Source organism: Phoenix dactylifera, unplaced genomic scaffold (genome assembly GCF_009389715.1).
Source record: "Phoenix dactylifera cultivar Barhee BC4 unplaced genomic scaffold, palm_55x_up_171113_PBpolish2nd_filt_p 000188F, whole genome shotgun sequence".
NCBI classification, from domain to species: Eukaryota; Viridiplantae; Streptophyta; class Magnoliopsida; order Arecales; family Arecaceae; genus Phoenix; species Phoenix dactylifera.
In genome coordinates this window covers 369,786-390,617 of record NW_024067715.1, presented here as the reverse complement: position 1 = coordinate 390,617, position 20,832 = coordinate 369,786, and the positions used below count along the sequence as shown (strand labels likewise).

Sequence of the window (20,832 nt, the reverse complement as noted above, 5' to 3'; positions counted from 1 at the left end):
TTACTTAATTTGATTATCCTTTGTAACTATTCTGACCACTAAATTAAGCTGTACTTTAGGAAAGAAAATATCTAGAACCACTTGAGCTGCCAAAATGCTGAACTGGCAACAATGCACTGATTGTTTCAAGTCATTTCATCCACAGTGTGAACAAGTAGCAACTGTAAGTTCAGTGCTACCAGTACATATGCTGGATACGGCCTTACAACCATGAGAAGTTTTTGACACTATTTGATGATAGCAAGCAGTGGTGCAGGTATTGCCTTTTCAAAATGACTAAAATACTATTAAAATATTTTTTTCTAAACTTACTTGGGATCCTATCTTTCTTTGCTCGATTTGAGTCAATTTAGCAATTAAGCGACCATTGATTTCCGAATGGACATGATAGCTTCTTTTATCGGCTGTTACTCTATATGGCCTTGGTCTCGTTTGTCTCACTCTTTCACACTAGTCGAGGCAAGCAATTCTTACTCCGAAAAAAGAAGACTGTGACGAGGGAGTCCAATCAGTCAAATAGGAAGAAAATAGGAAGGAAAACGGAAAGTCGTCGAAAAGCAGGGGTGGGATACGATTCGCTAAGCTGGGGCAAACAAAGCCGTCCGGCCCTACAGGATTAGGAATGCGAAGGCCTTATAGAATTGACCTATTCATAGAGTGATCCTATGATCTACATAGAGGATATATACTATGTCTTTATTTATATAAATAAATATAAGGGTGGCTCAATCAATTGGGGGTGCAACTCAGTAAGATTTAGAGATGCTCTTTTCAGTTTATTTGCAGATGTATGGCACCACTGCTGGTGTAGATTGTTCCCTCTTCTGAAGTTCCTGCAGGGCCACTCGCAACACATTAAGCTGGTTGTGAGGGGAAAAAAAGGTGCATCTGCAGACAAAGTACATTATTTGGCCCATTACTTTGACAGGTCTTAAAATATGGCGCATGGCTGCAAGACTTGCAAAGCAAAACGAATTGTTCCCAAATGTTTATATGTGGATGCAAAAACGAAAAAAAAAAAAAATCTACAATTTTTTGGTGACAAATTAGTTTCATCACCGATCTTTTTTATATATGGTGACTAAATAATTTTCATTGCAAACAGATTTTGATTTTTTGGCAAGGATAAGATTTCATTGCTAAATAATTCATTTACAGTTTTGGCGCAAAATGTAGACTATTTGTCAAATTGTTCTTCTGATTGGGTCATTAGGCTCAAGGTCTAATTGGGTCTAACCTTGGTCCAGGATCATTTTAAATCATTTGGGCTTGAATTAGGGTCGGCCCGAGGCCAATTTGGTCTCTAATTAGTTGAATTGGGATTGATTCAGATTGAATTGGGCCTGCTGGGACTAGCTCAGTTTAATTGGGTTCGGACCCAACTGAATTCGGGCTTGATTTAATTCGGACTTAACCTGGTCTGCAATTTGGGCTCGTCCAGTTTTAGCCCAATCTGATTGGGATTGGGCTTAGTCAGATTTGGCTAAGCCAATTACTTTTTATTGCGATTAACGGGTTTCGGACCCGAACCAGGATCCGCCCCGTTATGCCGGACCCGTTAAGGGTCTTTCTTCCAGAATTTTCTCGCCTCTTCGCCTCCTCGCCTCCATTCTCCTCTCTCTCTCTCTCTCTCTCTCTCTCTCTCCTTCCTTCCTTCGTCTCCACCGGAAGCCCTAGCCCCTTTCTTTCTTCTTCTTTCACCTCCGGCCGAGCCCTTCTCCCGTCCTTCCTCTCTCTTTGCTTCCCCCCCTCCTCTTCTCCCTCTCGCCGTGCCACCGTGGGGTGAGCCTCCTCCGGGAGATGCTCCCACCTCGGAGCGGCAGAAGGGAAGGCCCTGGACCTCCTCCGAAGTGGTGCCGGAGGAGTCGAACGGGGTCCCCGAGGTGGGGCCGAGCCCCTGGGAGCTCCCCTGAGGAGGCCGACGCTTCCTCGGCCTGCAGCCGCTCCGGCGACTGCGGGCGAGGGGTGCCCTTCTCCAGGGTGGGAGCAGTGGGAGAGGGAGGGGCTAAACCTCCTCCGAAGTGATGCCGGAGTGAGTTTTAGTCTCCGGGGACCTCCCTTACCCCGATCCGACCACGGCGGAGGAGGAGAACCACCGTGACCGAGAAGGAGGCGCGAGAGACCCAGGTACGATCCTCCCTTTTTTTTGCCCCCCTCTTTTCTTTCTTTATTTTCTTTTTCATAACCTAGACTTATTTCTTGTTCTTCTTCTTTTTTCTTTTGTCGATATTGATCTTACGGTTATTGATCAGATTAATAACATATTTCCTAACCAAATAATCACTATATAGTTTAAAAATGAGTAACATTTATTTTTTAATGGAATTCTAGGGAAAGTAGATCTCTCTGAGCTTTTATCAGACATGGATGATCAGATTGCAAAGGCCAAAGAGCAAGCCCTTAGCAGGAAAGACATTTTGGAGAAGGTGGAGAAATGGGTGTTCGCATCAGAGGAAGAGAAATGGCTTGATGACCATGAGAGGGTAACCTTGCATTATTTTCATACCTTGATTGTGGTGAATTAAAATGTAGTAGGGATTCTGCAGAATGGTTTTTCTAATCTCACCAGAACATATGTGAAGAGGTAGGCCTTTTGGCTCTCCCTGAGGACAAAAATCTCTTCATATATGTTCTTTCATCAGCCATGATAATATTCTAGCTATGTTATCTAGCTTTACTGCCTCCTACTGGTATTGCTAGTTCAATGTCATGTTGTCTTAGTTTATGGTTGTATAACCCACAAATTCATAGTTTGGCTTTATATTCTATTGCCATACATTACACTAATGCATTCAATTACATAACATATTTTTATTTCTGTTTACTTATCTATTAGGTTAATCTTTTACATAACAGTTAGTTGAAAGTAAAGCTAATTAATTACACCTAATGAAAGAAATTAAATTAAGCATATGAGACATGGAATAATGGGGATAGCTGGACAAGATCCGTATTTTTTTTTATTTACCTACATGTTCTTTTCAAGCTGCAGATTATCTGTTAGCAGCCAGTTTTTCCTGCTGTTTGGCTCCCAAATTCTTGTCTAGAAGTTTTTATTTACCTACATGTTCTTCTCTTCTCATACCTGTAGAAGAGAATAGCAAACAAATTGTGCCTCAATCTTGCTTTTTTGCTAATGTGTGCTTCTCATTTTTATTCTTGTGTTGCAAGACTCGACCTAAAACGAATGGGTTTCACTAAATTATATTTCTAGCTTTTTGGTAAGGGCATAAGACCCTACATCTACTTGTGTTTTTTGGCCTTGCAAGTCTCATACATTGTAGAGTATGTTTTTGCCCTCTCAACCTTGATGGTATAAATATTTTTTCATGCTCAAAGTTTTCCATGTCAGCCACAAACCATTGTGTGTCAAGGACATGCCAAACTTCCACATAATGTCACACCACATTATCATCAAGTTGCATGTAAGGTGAATATTATCTTATTTGACCAGGAAGGCTTGTAAGCACTTGATTGGCTTTTCATCTTAAAAAAAATTAGCTGGTGATAGGGAGCTAGGTACAATATATTTTGGGAACCCCCGGAATAATGAATTACCAATCTTAGTATGTTCTAGGAAAAGGATCAGAATTTTTCCCTTGTTTTCTTTTTGCAAGTTGTAGTCATTAAATTTTTCGATCGGAGTTGTTTGAGCCAAGATAACAAATATTTTCTTGTCATGGCTGGTATATGGTTTGCACTCTTAGCTGTCTCATGTTAATTGGATTTAATCATACGGATTGAATTAAAAAAAAAAAAATGACCAAGAAAAGACATAGAATTTGAAAGGATAGATTATTGTATGAAGGGGCATATTCTTATATCAATGCTAGTTAGGTTCATTTTTTGCTTTAGTTGGTGTCAGATGTAACCTTAAAGTAGTTTCCTTTTTACCTATTAAATGTTTATATGAAATATGCTTTTTCAAATGAACAAGAAATATATAATAAACACTGTAGGGCTCCACGGATGGAGTTTAAGATATGTTTTTATTGTGTCCCTTCTAGGTTTCGCCATGAAATTTATTTACTTATGCTGTTAATGTGTAAAATTAGTTGTGAAATACTAGTTTGCATGATGAGTTACTTGGAAGTTGGAACTCTGAAGTCGACATGTTAAATAACAAACAACAAGACAATCTAGAATGATTTATGATGCTGGATTTCTCCAGTTTAGTTTAAATCTATGTTTATTTATTGGATGATTATGATCTTCTTAACCAGGTAAATTTTGGATAGTTTTGATGCATATATAGTTCGGACAATGCTTTATGCTTCTTATTTCTTAAATTATATTTTTTTCACAATTGTCAACACCCTGCTCTTTTTCAAATCCTTATTTTGGCATTATTCTCTGTTAAAGTTTTTCTATGAAATAGGACCAAGAGGTTTTTATCTCTTGAAAGAGGTAGTATGTCTAAGAGGCTTTATGGTTAATAGGAAGTAGGAGCCTTTGCCTAGCTTAATGGGACACATGTTTTTGGAATATTTCTCTTAAAAATGATACAGAATTGTTATCAGAAGTAGGCTTATTGCCAGTAATTTTGTAAATGAGGCAAACAAATGTCTTCCGAAAATTGTCAATATACTGCGAGTTCTCATTGCCATAGGCACAAACTATGCTGCCCATGAAACAATCCATGTTGTGTGGAGATAGTCAGATAGATGATTGCTACTAGTTCGTCATGAGTTCTTTGAATAAATTCTTTTCTTGTCACGAGATAGGCTGTTGAGGATAAAACCTTGGTCACATCTCAATTACATGCCATGCGAATACAAAAAAGAGAACCCGAGCCTTCCATGCAAACATATATACTAAAATGCTCGATAAGTCAAGTTAGTACTTCAATAAGCAAAATGCCATATAATGTACATATACAAAATTTTAGAGATTTAAAAAAATATATGTCGCCTATGTATAGAATATCTTGGTATCAAATAGAAATCTATTAGTTTGAACTTTTGTATGCTCCCCTAACAACAATCTTTAATCAGTTAGATATTGGTGTTGCCCAGATAGACAACCCAAGAGGGGGGGGTGAATTGGGTTTTTAAATTAACTTAGCTAATTAAAACTTTGTGGATGATTAACGAAATACTATAGCCAGTTATTTAATTAAAGCTAAGTGCTGTGAGTAATGTGTGGGGAAGAAGATGAGAGACAATGCACTACAAACACAAAGTTTTATAGTGGTTCGGAGCTAACCCTTGCTCCTACGTCCACTCCCCAAGTCTCACTTGGAAATTTCACTATAACCCCCTTGGATTACAGCCGGTTGTTTTGCAAGCTCACAACCGAACTTGTTGTTTTACGAGCTCACAACGAACTCGGTCGGTTTTCCCAGGCTCACCGACTAGAACCAACCCCGATTGTTTTTCCGGGCTCACAATCAAACCCTTACACTCGTTGGTTTTAAACTGGCTCACCAACCAACCTTAATCCCCTTGATTCAATCCCCCGATTGAATCAAGTAAATACACGAGATAGAAGAAAACAGAAAATAGCTTCTCAAAAAGCAGATTTAAAACAATATAATCGTAAAGGAGTTAGAAGCCCTCAAACGCTTTTAAGATGGTGAAGAGGTGTGGCTTCTGGAACTCCGGTCTCCTCTTGAAAGAGTGATCGACTTGAAAGCAGGAGGAGGAAGCTTTGAATGCTGGGAAGATGTTGGTGGAGCAGTAAATGCAGATCTTTCCTTTTTCTCGTTGAAGAGCACTTAGAGAGCTTGAAGACTTGAATGCTAGGAGTGGAATATGTGTTCTCTACCTTGCTACAGTCTTCTGTGGCTATTTAAGTCAACCCCCACGGAAACTAGCCGTTACTCTGCTTTTTCTGGCCGTTCTGCACACTCTGCGCAGCCTGACAATGTGACCGTTGGTGGGTTGGAGTCGACTCGCGCGATCAGGAGTCGACTCGGCTGTAGCAGGAGTCGACTCGAGCTTTTCCGGAGTCGACTCGGCAACTGTTCCCAGTTTGAATTAAAGTTGCCGTCTTGACTGGGAGTCGACTCGTCTTGACCCGGAGTCGACTCGCCAACTTCTGGCGCTGACCTGGCAATTTTGGAGTCGGCTCATCCTCTGTAGTCCGTGGATCCAAATTTGAATTTTGTCCACTCGAGTCGACTCGACTGTCCTGGGAGTCGACTCGAATCTCAGAGCCCGAACTCCCGATTCTCTGTCTTTTGGCTCATCCAGTCTTGGAGTCGACTCGAACTTCCTTGGAGTCGACTCGGCTCTCAGTTTCCGAAAGTTGGTCTTCTGCCTTTTGACGTGAAGCTTGTCTTGGAGTCGACTCGAGCTGTCTGGGAGTCGACTCGAATCTCAGAGGCAGTAACATGGTCTTCTGTCTGTCGATGGTCGCACAGTCTCGGAGTCGACTCGCGTACTGCGGGAGTCGACTCGAATCTTAGAGTCCATAAAACGCTCTCTGACTTTTTCTTTGTGTACCGCTGGGAGTCGACTCGCGTTCCACTGGAGTCGACTCGAATCTCAGAGTCCATAAAACGCTCTCTGACTTTTTCTGTGTGTACCGCTGGGAGTCGACTCGCATTCCACTGGAGTCGACTCGAATCTCAGACCTGAAAAACTGCTCTTCTGTCCTTCTGTCTGTTTTCAGTCGGAGTCGACTCGTACTGATCAGGAGTCGACTCGAGCTCGTGCCAGTGACCTTGATACGCTTGGAGTCGACTCGTGAAACTCGGGAGTCGACTCGTATCTCAGACATTGGTTCATGCAGACTTCTTAACTTATCCAAAATGCTATGAACCAAGTCTAGAGACACTTGGACAGGATTTTCACTGAAACACTCAATTGAATTCATTAGTAATCACAAGATATACTCAAATGCTTTGAGCTCATCAAAATCAAACGGGGTTTTAATCGATCACTCCACAATCTCCCCCTTTTTGATGATGACAAAACTTTGAGTATATGTAAAATGAGTTGCTCAGTAAATAATGAAATAAACTCCATAAATGAATTCAAATGTCTTGATAATTTAATTTATCCAAGTTTGAAAGGAGTGAAACATTAAATTTCGGAGTTAAAGTTCCCCCTTTCATTTGGAATTATATAAGCCTTCATATTCTGCAATCAATTGTTTGGCTTATATGACATTAATGATTTAGCTTGATTAAAATTCAGATTCTCCCCTCAACATATGCATTCAACTATGTTTTGATTTTCTGAATTTCCTTTTAATGCTTTGAAATTTTTGAACTAAAATTTTTGTTTTTAGAGGGAAAATCTGTCAATTTGTTCTTGAGTAGGATTCAGCTAATCTCCGAATATCCCTTGAATAGATTCTGGAGATTACTCCATTAGGAGCCCCAAAAGAGAGATAATGAGCCTCGAGGTACCGAATCCACTTAGAACAAATTTATGTGTGTTTTTAAGAGTTTATCGTTTTATTTATTTCCATTGATTTCTTTTACATATTTTTTAATATTTCTCCCCATTTACATATTTTACACATTTCTCCCCCTTTTTGTCATCATACCAAAAAGGAGGTAATCACACACAATCAATGGCACAAATGGCACAGTCAATCATCAAATGGCACAGAAATGAAGATAAGATGTCTACTCATTGTATTGATATGAAGGTGAATACATTTGAGCATACAATAGGTAAAGCAAGAACAATACAAAAGAAGACAAAACACAACTCAAAATCATCTATGACCTCCTCGAGGATGTGCCTCCCCCTCTCGAGGATACATCTCCTCCTCTGGAGGATGTAGCTCCTCCTCTCGAGGATACATCTCCTCCTTTGGAGGATGTAGCTCCTCCTCTCGAGGATGTGACTCCTCCTCTCAATCGGCTCTGCTCCATGAGGAGGGCGACTGCCTCTGTAACATGGCCCAGCTGCGTGATAATAGACGTGGTGGCTCTGCTATGTGTAGTGGAGAGCTCAGTCACCGACGTCTGAAGCCCAGTCACCGAGGTCTGAAGTGCGTCCAGCTTGTCGATGAGCACATTCGACAAGCGCTCGGCCCCCTCGGTGGTGGTGTGCATGTCACGGCGGATGTCATCCCGCATCCTCCTCGTGGTGCTCGTGACCTCGCTCATGCTGTGGGGGCCTGCACCAGGGTCCTAATGTTGTAGATCTCCTGCCGCACCTCAGCCGTCATGTCTGTCACGGCTGTCAAGGATGGGACCAGTGCTGAGGATGGAGTGGGTGCAGGAGTGGGAGCTGGCACGGAACCTCGGAGCTCCCGGAGCAGCTCGTCCCTCAAATCTCGGACGATCTCCTGCCGCAGCTCCCGGAGCTGCTCTGGATCAATACGGACCTCCATAGATGGTGGAGCTGAGGAGGAAGGTCGGCAGAGGTGGTAGGAGCAGGAGGAGTGGATGGAAGGTCTGGATGGTCTGGGACTCTGGGTAGTCAGAATCTGGCTCAGGACTGGGTGATGGTCTGGTGGTCTGAGCGGTGAGAGTGGACTTCCTAACCCAGATCCCTTCTCTCTTCTGAAATCCCATCCTGTGCATGGTCCCCGTACCCAAGCGATCAGTCCATCGCAAGGCACGAGAGGGTTCCTTCTCAGGAATGGAAATTTCGTACTGCCTAAAGAGAAGAGTGAATAACATTCCATATGGGAGGGAGAGCCTAGGTCTATCCAGGGGCTCACACATATACCTATAAATGAGCTTGGGGAAGTTGACCGGGGTGTCCTGAAGAATGTAAGACATAATAGCTAGGTCCCTCTCATTCACAAAATCAAATCTCCCTGTCTTAGGGAAGATGGACCTGGACAAAATGCTCAAAAGGATTCTCACTTCAATAGGAAGTGAGCTAGCAGATACCTCATCTAGGGGAGACTGAGGTGGATGCCCTAAGACGATCGTAAGGGCCTCAAATCTATCCTCAGGATGTGCAGGAGCCACCCCTACTAATGGAAGGTGGAGGATATGGGCAATGAGGTCCTCTGTGACACGCAATGGGACACCTAATACCGTGCCCTCAATACCTCCATCTCCCCGATGGACGGTACTGTAGAACTCTTGAACTAGGCCAGGATAGGTGGGAAGGTCCAAGGTGAGGAAGTACTCTAGACCCTGGGCTCTAAGCCTATCGCCTATGGTGAATCCTTCCCGGGAGAGATAGTCGAAAGTGACACCTCCCGGAGGTGACGGCCTTCCTGGCCAACGGCCTAACATGAACCACCCTAGGCGGGGAACGATCCGGAGGAGGTTGCCTCGCGGGATCGTGCCGCGCCTTGGAGCGCCGCTCGGGACCGGCCACGGGACGGGACCTCTTTCTAACAACTCCCTTGCGAGGCATCTTGACCTAAACGAGATGAAAACCTAGAGAACGAAGGAGGATCGATAGAGGAAGCTTGGGACTGACCTGAAAAGACCTAGGAACGGACGGAAACTCAATGTCCGGCGAAGAATCGACGGAAAAAGGGCTTGGAGACGATCGAGGATGACCTAGGAGTCGGCTCTAGGGCTTTGTGAACAGTGGCGGCTTGAGAAAAAGTGTTTGCGAAACGACAAACCTAGGGTTAAAAAGTCGGATCCCGACTGCGAGTCGACTCCCCCTGAGTCGCGAGTCGACTCGACCTCGAGTCGACTCCAGAAAATGCGCGAGTCGACTCTCCTTATGCGCCTGTAGACTTCGAGTCGACTCCCGACAATGTGCGAGTCGACTCCCCCTCAGCTGCCAACTTTGCGAGTCGACTCCCCAAATGCGCGAGTCGACTCCCCCTTAGGAGCCGGCTCTGAAACTTACTCGAGTCGTCTCTAACCTTGGCACGCACTTAAAAATCATGCTATAACCGTGCCAAATGAGGGAAAATCACCTAGTTGGGATCTGATTTGATGATCATTGAATAGAAACTCTATTTTAACCTCATTTTAACCATCAAAATCAATTAATCTAGTGGAAACTCCCACTAGGATGGGTCAATCACTCCTAATCCCCTCCTAAGTACACTGAACCTCTCTTCACTTAGGGGTTTTGTGAAAATATCTGCTAATTGATTATCAGTACAAACAAATTGGAGAGTCACATCACCATTCAATACATGATCTCTTATGAAGTGATGTCTTATCTCAATGTGTTTAGTTCTTGAGTGTTGAATTGGATTTTTAGTTAGGTTTATGGCACCTTGTATTATCACAATTAATGGGGATTTTATCTTGTTTAATGCCATAATCTTCTAATTGTTGTTTAATCCACAAGATTTGAGCACAACAACTCCCGGCTGCAACATATTCAGCTTCTGCAGTGGATAATGCAACCGAGTTTTGTTTCTTGCTAAACCATGAGATTAGGTTTTCTCCTAGAAATTGACAAGACCCGCTGGTACTTTTTCTATCAAGCTTACATCCAGCGAAGTCTGAATCTGTGTACCCTATTAAGTTTAGGCTAGATTCTTTAGAGTACCACAGCTCTATGTTCTTAGTTCCTATTAAGTATTTAAAGATTCTCTTAACTGCAGCTAGGTGTGATTCTTTAGGATTAGCCTGATATCTAGCACACATGCACACACTAAACATAATATCAGGCCTACTTGCAGTAAGATACAGTAAAGAACCTATCATACCTCTATAAAGTTTTTGATCTACAGATTTACCTGATTCATCTTGGTCTAACTTCCATGATGAGCTCATGGGGGTGCTGATTGACTTGTTTCCCTCCATATCAAACTTCTTGAGCATCTCCTTGATATATTTGGCTTGATTGATGAAGATGCCTCCTTCAGATTGTTGATTTGAAGCCCGAGGAAGTAGTTCAGCTCTCCCATCATGCTCATCTCAAACTCACTCTGCATCAAATCAGCAAATTCCTCGCAGAGGCGATTGTTAGTAGCACCGAAAATGATATCATCAACATAATCTGTACTAATAACATATCCTTATTTTCTTTTCAGAAATAATGTTGTATCTACATTTCCCCTAGAGAATTCATGTTCTAATAGAAATTTACTAAGTCTCTCATACCATGCTCTAGGTGCTTGTTTTAGACTATAAAGTGCTTTGTTCAGTTTATACACATGATTGGGGTATTGATGATTTTCAAAACCAGGAGGTTGTTCCACATATACCTCCTCATTAATAAACCCATTTAGAAAAGCACTTTTACATCCATTTGATATAGCTTGAAGTCCTTAGAGCATGGCATATGCTAATAATAGTCTAATAGCCTCAAGTCTAGCTACGGGAGCAAAGGTTTCATCAAAGTCTATACCTTCTTCTTGATTATAACCCTTTGCTACTAGTCTAGCCTTATTCCTTATAACAATTCCATTTTCATCTAGCTTATTTTATATATCCATTTTGTACCTATAATTGGATATTCAGAAGGTCTCTCTACTAGATCCCACACTTTGTTTCTAGTAAATTGGTTTAGTTCTTCTTGCATTGCATTTATCCAATTTACATCATTTTCGGCTTCTTCTATATGTTTGGGCTCAAAGTGTGAAACAAAAGCTAGATGGTTATTCAAATTTCTAAGGGATGCTCTAGTCCTAACGGGTTGGGATGGATCATCTAGAATTAGTTCCTTAGGATGCCCATGAGCATACCTCCAAGCTTTAGTTAGCCATGATCCACTATAGGCTCTTGGTTTGATGATTCTCCTTCAATCAACTTTTGATTATCATCTTGTAATCCATCTCATCTATCTTTTCTTCAAGTATTTCAATATCATCATCAAAATTAACCTTCTTACTAGATGAGATGTCACTAGAGTCATCAAAAACAACATGTATAGATTCTTCTATAACTAGGGTTCTTTATTAAAGATTCTATAGGCTTTACTAGTTGTAGAATAACCTAGGAATATTCCTTCATCAGATTTTGGATCAAATTTCCCTAGATTATCTTTCCCATTATTATGTACAAAACACCTACATCCGAAAACATGAAAATAGTTAACCTTTGGTTTTCTGTTTTTCCACAGTTCATATGGTGTTTTCTTTATGATGGGTCTTAATAGAACTCTATTTAATACATGGCAAGAAGTATTAATGGCTTCTCCCCAAAAGTACTTAGGGAGGTTACTTTCACATAACATCGTTCTAGCCATTTCCTCTAGGGTTCTATTTTTCCTTTCCACAACTCCATTTTGTTGTGGTGTCCTTGGTGCTGAGAAATTATGGGTTATCCCCTTTTTACTACAAAATTCATCAAATAATTGATTTTCGAATTCGGTACCATGGTCACTTCTAATAGCTATAACTGAGGACTCTCTAGCATTTGTTACTTCCTTATGGAACTTCTTAAACATAGAAAATGCTTGATCCTTATGCGCTAGAAACATGACCCATGTGTACCTAGAGTAATCATCTACTATAACTAGACCATATTTATTTCCACCTAGGCTTGTTGTTCTAGTTGGACCAAATAGGTCCATGTGTAGTAATTCTAGAGGCCTAGAAGTAGAGACACATTTTATGGATTTAAAAGAGTTTCTAGATTGTTTGCCAAATTGACATGCTTCACATATTTTGTTCTTTTCAAATTTTAATTTTGGCAAACCTATCACGGAGTCTCTTTTAACTAGTTTAGTTATTGTGTCCATGCTTGCATGACCTAACTTACGGTGCCATAACCAACTAGCATCATTTTCTTTAGTTTCATTAACAACTAAACATTGGTTATGTTTTGTAAGGTCTTCTAGATCTACCACATATACATTTCTACGTCTCATCCCTTTAAAAACTAAACTATTATCATTAGGATTTGTTATAATACATAGTGATGGTTTAAACATAACATCATATCCTTTATCACATAATTGACTAATGCTTAACAAGTTATGCTTAAGACCATCAACATATCTAACATTATCTATAAAGGTAGAAGGGGTGATTTGAACTTTACCAATACCAATGATGTGACCTTGGTTGTTGTCTCCAAAAGTCACAGCACCTCCCTTCTTAGCTTCAAGGGTGAAAAATTGATCTTTATCACCCGTCATGTGCCTTGAACAGCCACTATCCAAATACCAGCAGTTTTTGTTGACCTTGGCTGCAAGACACTCCTACACAAGCAAATCATGTCATCTTAGGTACCTAAGTTTTCTTGGGTCCTTCATGGTTAGTCAAGTTGGTTCCTTTTGGAACCCATACCCTTTTATTTTTTCTTTTAGTTTTACTTTTTCCTAAAATTACATACATTTGCTTTATGTCCTACTATTCCACAACAAAAGCAAGTTATTTTCTTAATTTTAGTTTCCCCAGCTTTAACAAAGAAGTTACTAAGAAGTTTTTGCTTATTCCTTGGTTTATACCCTAAACCCGCTTTATTAAATACGGCTCGTTGATTATTAAGTATCATGTTTAACTTTTCAGAACTATATGTGAATTTTTCAACTAAGGGTTTGTATTTGTTTAGTTCTTTAGTTAATGTCTGATTTTCGGTTTTTAGATCATTTAGCTCTTTAGTTAGATCCTTGTTTAAGACTTGTTTATGGTTTTTGAGATCTGAAAATTCCTTTGTTAGTTTCTCAATATCTTTCGTTAAGGTGTTAGTCTTCTTAATTAGGAGTTGGTTGCTTGTCTTAAGTTCTAGATTTTCTTTGGTGAGATTATCTTTATCCTTAATTAATGAATCATGCTTATGAATATAACTTTGGTTAGTTACTTTTAGTTCTCTGTTTTTAACATTTATATTCTTATACTCAATCATTAATTCATTGAACGCATCATAAAGTTCATCAAATGTAAAATCAAAATGCGTATCGGAAATTACCTCATTTTCGTTGGCCATGAAACAGAAATTGGCCTTCTCTTCTTGTTCTTCATCCGATGATGAAGATGATGTGTCGGAGTCCGATAGGGTGGTGACAAGTGCCTTCTTCTTCTTGTACTTACTCCCCTTCTTCAATAAGGGGCACTCTGCTCTTATGTGTCCCGGCTTCTTGCACTCGTAACACCCAATCCCCTCATTTTCCCTTTCCTTACCTTTGTCTCTGCGGTAGGAATTTGAGGGACCTCTCCTTTGATGATACGTCTTCTTGTGGTTGATAAACTTCTTGAACTTGCGCACAAGAAGTGCCTCACCACCATCTTCCTCATCTTCTTCCTCTTCACTGCTGCTGCTGCAAGACAGGTCCTTGTTAGAAGAAGTAGATTTTAAAGCTATTACCTTTTTCTTATGGGAGGACTCTTCCTCGTTGTGTTGTTTCATGGTAAGCTCATGCGTCATCAGGGATCCAAGGAGCTCTTCAAGTTGAAGCTTGTTCAAGTCTTTAGCTTCTTGGATCGCCGTCACCTTGGCTTCCCACAACCTTGGTAGACACCGAAGGATTTTCCTGACAAGTTCACTGTTAGTATAGTTCTTGCCAAGGCTTTTTAGGCCATTGACAATATCAGTAAACCTAGTGAACATGCTTGTGATTGTTTCATTTGAATCCATTTTAAATAGTTCATATTTATGAACCAAGATGTTTATTTTGGATTCCTTGACTTGATTCGTGCCCTCATGGGTCACTTCAAGTCTGTCCCAAATTTCTTTTGCAGAATTACAAGTTGAAACTCTATTGAATTCATTACGGTCTAAGGCACAATAAAACACATTCATTGCTTTAGAGTTTAGTTATGCCTTCCTCATGTCATGTTCATCCCAATCCGTTTCTAGTTTGGGTACCTTAACACCCTCTACATATGTGGATGGGATGTATGGGCCATTCACTACAATGGTCCACATCTCATAGTCTTGGGCTTGGATGAATATTCTCATCCTAGCCTTCCAGTATGAGTAGTCGGATCCATTGAAGAAAGGAGGTCTTTGGGTGGACTGACCCTCAATGTGAGAAGATCCAAATGGGGTTGTTATTTTGATCTTTTAACTCTTGAGTGGAAGAGTTTTTGGCTCTGATACCACTTGTTGCCCAGATAGACAACCCAAGAGGGGGGGGTGAATTGGGTTTTTAAATTAACTTAGCTAATTAAAACTTTGTGGATGATTAACGAAATACTATAGCCAGTTATTTAATTAAAGCTAAGTGCTGTGAGTAATGTGTGGGGAAGAAGATGAGAGACAATGCACTACAAACACAAAGTTTTATAGTGGTTCGGAGCTAACCCTTGCTCCTACGTCCACTCCCCAAGTCCTTTTTACCTATTAAATGTTTATATGAAATATGCTTTTTCAAATGAACAAGAAATATATAATAAACACTGTAGGGCCCCACGGATGGAGTTTAAGATATGTTTTTATTGTGTCCCTTCTAGGTTTCGCCATGAAATTTATTTACTTATGCTGTTAATGTGTAAAATTAGTTGTGAAATACTAGTTTGCATGATGAGTTACTTGGAAGTTGGAACTCTGAAGTCGACATGTTAAATAACAAACAACAAGACAGTCTAGAATGATTTATGATGCTGGATTTCTCCAGTTTAGTTTAAATCTATGTTTATTTATTGGATGATTATGATCTTCTTAACCAGGTAAATTTTGGATAGTTTTGATGCATATATAGTTCGGACAATGCTTTATGCTTCTTATTTCTTAAATTATATTTTTTTCACAATTGTCAACACCCTGCTCTTTTTCAAATCCTTATTTTGGCATTATTCTCTGTTAAAGTTATTCTATGAAATAGGACCAAGAGGTTTTTATCTCTTGAAAGAGGTAGTATGTCTAAGAGGCTTTATGGTTAATAGGAAGTAGGAGCCTTTGCCTAGCTTAATGGGACACATGTTTTTGGAATATTTCTCTTAAAATGATACAGAATTGTTATCAGAAGTAGGCTTATTGCCAGTAATTTTTGTAAATGAGGCAAACAAATGTCTTCCGAAAATTGTCAATATACTGCGAGTTCTCATTGCCATAGGCACAAACTATGCTGCCCATGAAATAATCCATGTTGTGTGGAGATAGTCAGATAGATGATTGCTACTAGTTCGTCATGAGTTCTTTGAATAAATTCTTTTCTTGTCATGAGATAGGCTGTTGAGGATAAAACCTTGGTCACATCTCAATTACATGCCATGCGAATACAAAAAAGAGAACCCGAGCCTTCCATGCAAACATATATACTAAAATGCCCGATAAGTCAAGTTAGTACTTCAATAAGCAAAATGCCATATAATGTACATATACAAAATTTTAGAGATTTAAAAAATATATGTGACCTATGTATAGAATATCTTGGTATCAAATAGAAATCTATTAGTTTGAACTTTTGTATGCTCCCCTAACAACAATCTTTAATCAGTTAGATATTGGTGTTGCCCAGATAGACAACCCAAGAGGGGGGGTGAATTGGGTTTTTAAATTAACTTAGCTAATTAAAACTTTGTGGATGATTAACGAAATACTATAGCCAGTTATTTAATTAAAGCTAAGTGCTGTGAGTAATGTGTGGGGAAGAAGATGAGAGACAATGCACTACAAACACAAAGTTTTATAGTGGTTCGGAGCTAACCCTTGCTCCTACGTCCACTCCCCAAGTCTCACTTGGAAATTTCACTATAACCCCCTTGGATTACAGCCGGTTGTTTTGCAAGCTCACAACCGAACTTGTTGTTTTACGAGCTCACAACGAACTCGGTCGGTTTTCCCAGGCTCACCGACTAGAACCAACCCCGATTGTTTTTCCGGGCTCACAATCAAACCCTTACACTCGTTGGTTTTAAACTGGCTCACCAACCAACCTTAATCCCCTTGATTCAATCCCCCGATTGAATCAAGTAAATACACGAGATAGAAGAAAACAGAAAATAGCTTCTCAAAAAGCAGATTTAAAACAATATAATCGTAAAGGAGTTAGAAGCCCTCAAACGCTTTTAAGATGGTGAAGAGGTGTGGCTTCTGGAACTCCGGTCTCCTCTTGAAAGAGTGATCGACTTGAAAGCAGGAGGAGGAAGCTTTGAATGCTGGGAAGATGTTGGTGGAGTAGTAAATGCAGATCTTTCCTTTTTCTCGTTGAAGAGCACTTAGAGAGCTTGAAGACTTGAATGCTAGGAGTGGAATATGTGTTCTCTACCTTGCTACAGTCTTCTGTGGCTATTTAAGTCAACCCCCACGGAAACTAGCCGTTACTCTGCTTTTTCTGGCCGTTCTGCACACTCTGCGCAGCCTGACAATGTGACCGTTGGTGGGTTGGAGTCGACTCGCGCGATCAGGAGTCGACTCGGCTGTAGCAGGAGTCGACTCGAGCTTTTCCGGAGTCGACTCGGCAACTGTTCCCAGTTTGAATTAAAGTTGCCGTCTTGACTGGGAGTCGACTCGTCTTGACCCGGAGTCGACTCGCCAACTTCTGGCGCTGACCTGGCAATTTTGGAGTCGGCTCATCCTCTGTAGTCCGTGGATCCAAATTTGAATTTTGTCCACTCGAGTCGACTCGACTGTCCTGGGAGTCGACTCGAATCTCAGAGCCCGAACTCCCGATTCTCTGTCTTTTGGCTCATCCAGTCTTGGAGTCGACTCGAACTTCCTTGGAGTCGACTCGGCTCTCAGTTTCCGAAAGTTGGTCTTCTGCCTTTTGACGTGAAGCTTGTCTTGGAGTCGACTCGAGCTGTCTGGGAGTCGACTCGAATCTCAGAGGCAGTAACATGGTCTTCTGTCTGTCGATGGTCGCACAGTCTCGGAGTCGACTCGCGTACTGCGGGAGTCGACTCGAATCTTAGAGTCCATAAAACGCTCTCTGACTTTTTCTTTGTATACCGCTGGGAGTCGACTCGCGTTCCACTGGAGTCGACTCGAATCTCAGAGTCCATAAAACGCTCTCTGACTTTTTCTGTGTGTACCGCTGGGAGTCGACTCGCATTCCACTGGAGTCGACTCGAATCTCAGACCTGAAAAACTGCTCTTCTGTCCTTCTGTCTGTTTTCAGTCGGAGTCGACTCGTACTGATCAGGAGTCGACTCGAGCTCGTGCCAGTGACCTTGATACGCTTGGAGTCGACTCGTGAAACTCGGGAGTCGACTCGTATCTCAGACATTGGTTCATGCAGACTTCTTAACTTATCCAAAATGCTATGAACCAAGTCTAGAGACACTTGGACAGGATTTTCACTGAAACACTCAATTGAATTCATTAGTAATCACAAGATATACTCAAATGCTTTGAGCTCATCAAAATCAAACGGGGTTTTAATCGATCACTCCACAATTGGACTCATCTTAGTTATTTTAGGAATGATAGGTGAAGCTTATGGAATTTCTTTTCTTTTCTTTATTTTGAGCCCTCATTTCAATGCTTTTGTAGGATCAAAATCGTTATAATGCTTGTCGAGGAGCATATAAGAATCTGAAGCACGCAGAAAAAGCTCGGGTACTTGTTAGCAAAATACCCTGTGAGTGTTATCTATTTCATGAAGTGAATTAGTTAAATTTTATTTGACTCCTAGTAGATTATATATTCTCTTTTTGTTTGATTTTTACATTTTAATCCACATGGACTGTATGGTAATTGGTTCACTAGTATTAGTTTTGTAGGCATGAGGGGCAACCATTTAAACTTGCTTATGCTATAAATTGTTTTAATTGAGATATTTAAACCTAGTTTTTGGAATAATCTTAGTTCATAATCCAACTATCTAACATTGGAGTAGTTTTATGGTCTTGAATCTTTATTTGATAACTTTGTGTTAACTTCGAATTAATTGTATATCAGATGAAACAAGTTTCTCTTGTTGTTAATGGCAAAAATTTCTATACCATAGTAGAGTTGCATGATGGTTGCTTAAAATTAACCTTAACTACTGAAAGTAATAAAAAACGACAAAAAAATCTCAAATGCGAAGAATCTAATCTGTTGAAAGTCATAATTAACTGTCAAAAGGTACAAAGATATAGCCCAAGTGATGGTTGTCTTCTTTGTAGCTTTGTCAAGGTAGGAGCGTGCGGCATTTGCTTGCTTATGCCAAGATTTTGCCTCCTTGAAAGCTGTTGAACTAGATCATGGAACTCCCTTAGTTTGCTTAGAAGCTCCATGGAGTTCTCATTAGCACCATCATACTATGACCTCTCAATGTAGCCAAATAAGTGACTTCCACTTCCGCTTCCACTTAACCCTTGGTTACTTGCATTGCAAAGTGAAGCTTTGCACTAGGACTAAGCTTGGCCATTGTTGGCACGATGGTGCGTCCTCCCTCAAGTGGACATTGAGTTGTAATGAGGCAAGGACATCTCATTGAATTGCTTTAGGGACTCCATGCCTACAACCGTTTCAAAGTTATTGATGGGCATCTACAAGAAATCAACCTTATCGGTCCATGTGCCTAGGCGCAAATCTACTCCACGAGCCTAGGTGCAACTCTACACCATCAATGGGCTACCCCACATCTTTACCCAGCCCTTCCCCTTGCCCACCTTAAGCCCAAGCTGCTTTACCTCATCTAATTTGATAGAATGGTGACACATCTGTGTCCACCATCACATGGGTGGACTTTCCAGGTCTTGATATACATCAAGGTTTGAACTTTGTAGTTTCGGGCATCGGATTAGCCTTTCAAGGTGTTTAGTAGTCAGACAACTCATTGGAGCACTATCTTAGCTCTTGCTCCTCAAACATATCATTGAGTGCACCCCTGTTAGGACAATATCTAGTCCAATGTGGACTGTCATATAGAAAACTATTACCTCAAGGCTTCCTTATCAACCTTCTTGCCATTTGGTGGCTTGCCTCCACCCTTGGGTGTTCAGTGTTAGAATGGCCATCTTCCTTGCCATGAGAGAGGGCTTAAACCCCTTTGCTCCTCTACCTTTGGCATGATCACCCTTTGGACCCTTAGAAGACTTTGGCCTTTTAAACTTCACCTTGGTTGAGGGCAGTTAAGATACGCTTCATACAACGCCTTTGCAATTCAATGGCAGCCCGTGGTTTGAGATCATCCATGAAGTTGAACAGCTGGTCCCCCTTCCCTATGTTAGGGATTTGAAGCATATGGGAGGAGAATTCCTTCCTATAGTTCCTAATCGAACTTGTTTTTTTGCAACTCCTTCATTCTCTTTCGTGCCTCATGGGTGATATTCTTAGGATAGAACCGCTTCTTAATTTCCCATTTTAGCTCATCCTAAGTGTCAAATTGAGCAAATACCCTTCTCCATCTCTGCATTTTTCCTCTGCCACAGTATAGTAGCAATCAGGAAAAGGGTAGCAATCCTCATCTTGCACTTTTCATCGTTATAGTTGAGTGCCTCAAAGCTCCTCTCAATATGCTGCAGCATCCCTCTTGCCATCATACTCCTTAGGCTCAGGAGCTTCAACCCCTGGATTGATACCCATGGTAGGTGCAACAATAACCCACTAACCACAGTACTCTTGCATGTGGCCCAATTGGCTTTGGTCTCTATGCTCTTCTTCAGCTCATCAAATGGAGCTTGAAGGTTGATCAAGGCTTCTAGTAATTAGGCTTGGAATGTGAGATGTTCTTGATGTTGAGCTTCCCCCACGTGGTTGATGACACTAAGCATGTCCTAGCGGAGTTCCTCGACTTGCCTACCGAAGTTTTCATCAAGCTCCATGCCTTGCTTGAACTCATTAAACCGATCCCTCATATTGGCCATGACCAGCTCTACCTTCGCGATCTTTGCCTATGTATTTCTCACCTTGTTGTAAGACTTGTCTTGACTTCCCTTTCCCCTTTTTAGACCATGTTGGTGTTTTCTTCCACCACATCATGTTGCACCTTGACAACTTTTGAAGCCATCATGCTCCACCTTTTCCCACAACAAGCTAAGTAGGCTTGCCTTTCTCTTGTATGACTTGTCATGGGCTTGCTTTTCCTCAAATACACCATACGACACATGGAAGCTTTGCTAGTCTACACCATGGTATGCTGTACCATCCTGAACCGGATGGTACCGGGCGCACTAGTGTGGCACCGGTACGAGGTCCGATACCGAGACGGCGAATCTTGGTCTACACTTGCC

General features: G+C 41.1%; 2 protein-coding genes and 1 long non-coding RNA gene across 3 annotated transcripts in view; 2 read left to right on the top strand and 1 right to left on the bottom strand.

Annotated features, from left to right (window-relative positions):
- Positions 1 to 20,832, top strand: part of LOC113461992 (kinesin-like protein KIN-10B) — a 36,942-nt gene that overhangs the window by 4,102 nt on the left and 12,008 nt on the right. The window lies entirely within an intron of this gene.
- The window catches only part of LOC120105082 (65-kDa microtubule-associated protein 3-like), a 38,923-nt gene continuing 19,714 nt past the window's right edge, over positions 1,624 to 20,832 (top strand). The window contains exons 1-3 of the mRNA XM_039117167.1: positions 1,624 to 2,127; positions 2,332 to 2,483; positions 18,164 to 18,251. The gene's annotated coding sequence lies outside the window, so the exon portion shown is untranslated. The remainder of the gene's footprint in view (positions 2,128 to 2,331; positions 2,484 to 18,163; positions 18,252 to 20,832) is intronic.
- On the bottom strand, positions 2,956 to 16,282 carry LOC120105083. The gene is made up of 2 exons (XR_005507473.1): positions 15,071 to 16,282; positions 2,956 to 3,894 (listed from the first exon to the last, which is right to left on the bottom strand). It is a non-coding gene; the product is annotated as an uncharacterized LOC120105083 (long non-coding RNA).